This window comes from Aedes albopictus, chromosome 3 (assembly GCF_035046485.1).
Source record: "Aedes albopictus strain Foshan chromosome 3, AalbF5, whole genome shotgun sequence".
Classification (NCBI taxonomy): domain Eukaryota; kingdom Metazoa; phylum Arthropoda; class Insecta; order Diptera; family Culicidae; genus Aedes; species Aedes albopictus.
Window position 1 is genome coordinate 149,500,372 of NC_085138.1, and position 6,276 is coordinate 149,506,647.

Sequence of the window (6,276 nt, forward strand, 5' to 3'; positions counted from 1 at the left end):
TGCGAGCCTTGTCGGAGCAGTTCAACATAGTGCCTCTGGGTGACGTACGACAGTATCTTGGCATACAAGTGGAGCGGTCATCCGATGGAAACTTTTCGTTGAACCAGCGATGCTACATCCAGCGACTGGGGTCGCGATTCGGCCTTGACATGGCGAAGCCATCACTCATCCCGATGGATCCCGGCTACCTACAAGCAAAGGAGGAGGAGATCAGTAAGCTACCAAACAATGTATCGTACTCTAGCTTGGTTGGTGGTTTGCTTTACATAGCCGTCAATACGAGGCCAGATGTAGCGATCAGCGTGTCATTACTTGGACGGAAAGTGAGCGAGCCGAATACAAATGATTGGACTGAAGCGAAGCGCACGATGCGTTATCTCCTGGCGACGAAGCATTTCCGGCTCAAGTTGGGTGGCAACAATGCTGACCTGAAGGCTTTCGTGGACGCGGATTGGGCTGGAGATCACCGGGACAGAAAATCCAACAGCGGTTTCCTCATCACTTTTGGAGGTGGTACGATAAGTTGGGCAGCGAGAAAGCAGACCTGCGTCGCCTTGTCCTCAACCGAGGCGGAATTCATTGCAGCAGCTGAAGTTGGTCAAGAACTGCTTTGGATCCGGAAGCTTATGGCAGACGTAGGTGAACCGGCGAGTAAAATCCTGCTCTACGAGGATAATCAGAGTGCGATCCGGCAACTGGAGTCGGAACGGCTGGAACGAAGATCCAAACACGTTGATACCAAGTTCCAGTTCACCAAGGACCTCGTTCAACAAGGTGTGCTGACCGTAATCTATTGCCCTTCTGAGCATATGGTTGCGGACATGCTCACCAAGCCGTTGAATAAAATCAAGTTGATGAAGCATCGATCCACGGCTGGTGTACTTCCTGGGCGTTTCGAGGAGGAGTGTTGAGATACCGAAACAGCTCAATCGAAGCAATCGGTTGAAATTCAAATGTAAAATATAGAATCGCAGCAACCTGTAAAAATAGAACAATAAATTTTTTTCATTCCACTGTTACTACTCGAAGAAGCAAGTTCTTTTCTTTCAAGCTCTGCTAACAAGTACATATATTTGATGATATTGTAGAGAAAATCAAAAATTTTGTTTTATCAGATGCGTAATTTAGCGACCTGTGCGATTTTTTGCGGTTTGAAAATTCTGGTTGTCTTCATCTTCAGGCGCCGCCCTGTAAAGGTTAGTGACCAAAATGGGAATTTTTTTAATTAACTTTTCAAAAACTAGCCTATTATAGATCATGGAACGTTGAGACATCCATTAATGTCAAATGGACGAAAATGAGGTTTGAAGTTGAAAAACACTTTCGCATTTTTTTCTGCCGCATACTGTAGATGTTTTTTTTTCATCGACTTTTAGGGATAAATATCTCTCTTAGGGGCAAAAAGGTGCAGCTGAGGATACCCTTATCAGAAAGTTCATCTAAAGAGCTTTCAAACAAGTGTGGAGGACTTTTACCTTTTAATTTTACCTAAACCTTGTTTTACTGCGCTGCCATAGTACCGCTTCAAAGTGAGAGTGGGAGTGCGCGTTCAAAGGATTTGCGTGAGTGAATCAAAATTCAACCATCGCGCAACAATAACGAGAATGTCGCAACCTGCATTTGTTGCGATAATCCACCCAATGCGACATAAGATTATCCCAACTTGAACAGAATTGGATAAAGATCGTGCACCACGAGTTTAGAGTTTTTTAAGCCTTACATTGCGATTTTTGAGCGGAAATTTCGAGTAGGTAAACACTGCAACGCTGCTGAAGATCTGTCATGAAATAGTTCCGGTTTTGGGTTTGTAATATTTTATTTATTAGGCCGATGCAAATATTATTTTTCTTTTATGTCCGAGACCTCTCATCAGGTACGAGGGGGGGACAAAAATAAATAAGGAACGAGCGAAAAAAAACTATTGAAAAATTGGAATTTTTACCAACTATTGAAAAAATATTTTTCAACTATTGAAAAATAGTTGCTTGTAAAAAAATTGTCTATTGAAAATGGAGTCATGAGACGCCATGTTTTTTTTTCGTCCCTTCAATATTTTGAGATTTTTGAAGGGGGGGTGACATAAAACAAATTAAATATTTGCATCGGCCTTATTCAAGAGTTGAAAAGTACGCAACAAATTCAGCTTCTGTTTTGTCTGCAACACAAATGTTCGAGATCATGTCATTATCTGTTACCAGATGGGATAAAGAGTAATCACGCCTTCTTTGTTGCTTGGGGGCTGTCCATTAATTACGTAAGAGAATTTTAGCGATTTTCCGACACCACCTCCCTCCCCCCCCCCTTGTAAGATTTTTTGTATGAGAACCCAAAAAAAATTGTATGGCGCGTAAGATTTGTCAAACCCCACGTCCCCCCATAAACCCTTACGTAATTAATGGACAGCTTCTTGTTTTGTGCTTCTGTTGTTTGACAATAATTATTATTCTCTTCACTGCGTGGATTTGCTGTTGATATTCTTCTTTGCGGCTTCGCACACGCGCACTTACACTCTCACGCGTAACTATAACGGGGCCCTAAGGGTCACACACGCATACCAAAGTCTTGAGAGGGCTATGAAGGCGAGTCTCCACGAGGTGAATGTAAATTTTATTCACCTCGTGGAGAGTCGAGTCGCTTTCAACGCTCTGTCGCAACTGTTGGATACCTCTGCGACCCTTACTTTGTTCGGATTTTTTTTAGATGAAACTATGTACAAAGTAAAAGTGCTCCACACTCTGTTTTTTTTATATCATGCTTCTGAGCTGATATAAAACCTGAGCGTAACTCTTTCCAAGTCAGTGTTCCCTTCCCTGATTGAGAGAACGAAAAGCAGACGTAAATATATTTTTGGTTTATTTTACTCGACGAGGCGTCACGCATCTTTGAAGGTGTTGCACTAAGACAGGCCGTTATTTTGCCAAAGCCAGCTGTAAGGCAGCACTAAAGGCGTATATACGGCTAATTAGCATTCTACACCTTGTCGTAAAGGCAACTCTAATGCTGAAGGAGTGCTATTTTGGATGCTTACTGGTTACGTAGGGAGAATCTTCTCCTAAAATTTGCAGAGAAACTTAGAAAAGATAAATGGACAAAATTTTGTGAGAACACCGTTAGGAAACCCCGGAAAACTTCATTAAATGTTTCGGAGTAACCCTTAAAAAAACGAAGCAACAAATTCTTCCAGGATTGAAGAGATTTTCTCATAAATAATTATGAGTCTCTTTTTGGGTTTCTCTACTTGCAGTGTACGAAACGGATTCTTGATTCCTATAACGGGAATCGAACCCGGGCCTTCCGGCTGTCCACAATTTGGACACCAAGCGTACCCGGGTAAAACTGCCGTCGGGTGCCATCGACTCACCGCGCCACGGTTGGAATCGTTGCTGGCAGTGGCTGTGTCGACAAGGCAATCCTGGAGGCCGGTCGTGTCTACCAAATGTACAAGCTGAAGCGTAACTGCTGGCCAAAGGTACGTGGTGTGGCTATGAAGCGCGTTGACCATCCTCACGGTGGTGGTAACCATCAGCACACCGGTAAGGCCTCGACCGGCAAGCGAGGAACTCCACCAGGTCGCAAGGTCGGTCTCATCGTTGCCCGTTGTACCGGTCGTATCCGAGGTGGCAAGGGAGATGGACACGACAAGTTCACGGAGATGGAGATCAAGTAAGGAGACGCTAGGCAGGGATTAAGTCAGCTTGAGATTGAATCTTGCATGGCTGCTGCGCAAAGATAGATATCCCCTTTCCATGGATGTTCCATTTGGCCGCGGTGGCAGGGCTTATGGGTTGTATGCAGATCGCAAGAAAATACGTGGCCTACCTCCAGGCGTGGAAGATTCAGGCAAGGAATACTGATGGAATGAGCAAGCTTTTTTTTGACCCCAGTACGGAGCTGGGAAGAAACTTCAAATCAAATGGAACTTGCTGTGTTAAATTGCTTGACCATTCTGGTCAAGGAAAGAGCATCCACTGAACGGAAATTACTTGAGCGATTCCGTTTGAGGCGCATATCTAGCATTAACTAGCCAGTTCGTCGCCTTAAGCTAGATGTAAATCTGGTTTACGAGTGTACCGAATGAGGAAATTGGCCGTAAGTGCTAGTGGGGGGACCAGCAGAGGTGTATCCGCAGTGAGCCTATCACAGTTTTTTTTAAGTCAAGTCGTAGTTCAGCTCGCATAGAACCAATTTAGGATATTATCATTTTTAACCCTAACAGTCAATTTCGAACATCCTTCAAGAAATATTAGTAGCTATCCATCTTTGGAAGAATCCTTGGAGAATACTTATCAGGAATCTGGGAGAATCATGAAAAAAATAATGAAGGATTCCCGGGAAAACCTGTGAAGAACTACTGGGAAAGAGTTCCAGGAGAATCATTGGAGGAATTGAAAAGAATCCCTGGAGGAAAAATTCTTCTTTTTGAAAAAAAAAAAAGTCAGAAATCCATTAAAAATCACGACATATCTGGCTAGATATATCAAGGATTTGCTACTGAGATCCTTCCAATTTCATGTGGGAATCCTCCACGAATTTCTTCTGGAAATCTACAGGAGCTCCGTCCGGGAGCTCTCCGAAAGCTCCTTTTGGAAATTCTTCAAGACTTTCTTCTAAGAATTCTCCAATATTTCCTTCGGAGAGCCCTCTTGAAGTTCCTGCTGGAAATCTTCGAAAAGTTCTTTCTGGAAATCCTTCAAGAGTTCCTTCTGGACAACCTCCCGAAGTTACTTTTGGGAATCGTTCAGAAGGTCCCGTTATGAATCTACCATGAGTTCTATGTGTTTTCGTTTCTGTACGTACGCTTGCTCCAACATCTAAATCATCCTATTTTGAATTCCTTAAACGCAGTCAATCCTTGACCTGCCCTTTTCCGGCGCCCTGCTTTCCATGGCCCAATTTCTTTATCGTTTTCCACCCCTCTTATCGGCTAGTTGGTCTGGCTGCCTTTGCTACCTACCTAATGAACTGTAATAAACTGCAGACAAGAGAATCATTTGTTTCTCCTTCATCGGAGCGCCCTCGACCTCGGTGTAATAAAGTTACAATCCAGGAACGCAACCCGGGAAAATCCCATCCCTTTTCTCTCTCTTGTTGATCCATTTCCCAGAGACCTACCAACCGTCGCCGTCGCCTTCGTCATAATTGAAGTTAAACATGCAAAAGTAATTTAGCCTTCGTTGTTTCCCCATTCCCATGCCATACATATTGGGCAACGATGAAAACAGTAAAGAGCGAAAGTGCTGCCGCCACATACCTACTGCCGGCCGGAGCCAACCAACCGGTCGATCGGACTGGGAGGCGGCTGCGGAAAAGCCGGGAAATACTTTTCCTTCGGCTTCTTCGCGCTACTGATGATCGGCGTTCAAAGTTGTGCGCCTCGTATTATGTACATTTTTCACTTTTCCTCTCGTTTGACGTGTATGACTAAGCGATATATCGCTGCCTGCTAACGCTCGTCATCGTCGTCGCTCACGTGTTCGTTTGTTTGTTGGGGATGATTGATATGGTTAGCCCCCCCCCCCCTGAGAAAGTCATTGCACATGCTTACGCTTGCGGGGGGATATTCGCATACGCGCTCGCGCCAATTAAGTTTCGGGGTGGAAAATTCGTTAATTGACGGGATCACGCAAGTCTCAGTGTCACGGAGATGAGAGCAATCCTCTAAAAAATAAACGGTGTCATCGAAAAACTTTTCTTACAGAGAGCAGAGAAATTTGCGACATTTGTTTTTACATTTTCCAAGACTTCAGCCGCTAGTGAGCCTGGTCTTAAACTTAAGAACTTAGGCAAACCAGAAAAAAATCATGGAATTCTACCCTACCTGCGATACTCGTAGGCGATTTCCTTACCACGCACTTTCCACCTTCTGTTATCGTCGTGTAGTGCGTGTCAGTTATTCCATCAACAGAACAGAAGTGTTTTGGCGTAAACATAATAAATTTTGTTAATTTTATGTTTGTGTGTGCTTATCGTTTCAGGTCATCACCTTCCACTTCGTCTCCGAGTAGATCCAACAGCAAAACCCGCAGTAGCAGCAGCAAAATGAGCGATCGCAAGGCAGTGATCAAGAACGCCGACATGGGCGAAGAGATGCAGCAGGACGCGGTGGACTGTGCGACGCAAGCCCTGGAAAAGTACAACATCGAAAAGGTGGGTGGTTGTTTTTGGTATTTTTGCCTTTCTAGTACAACGAGGTGTACTGAAAGGTTATATGTTCACTCAAAAAACGGATTTTCGATGAAAAGCTCAGAGGGTCAAGTCACATATACCAATCAACTC

The 6,276-nt window shown here is 44.1% G+C and overlaps 1 pseudogene; it reads left to right on the forward strand.

Moving 5' to 3' along the window:
• Window positions 1-3,273: 3,273 nt before the first annotated feature.
• On the forward strand, window positions 3,274-6,028 carry LOC134290396 (large ribosomal subunit protein uL2-like; annotated as a pseudogene).
• Window positions 6,029-6,276: the final 248 nt, after the last annotated feature.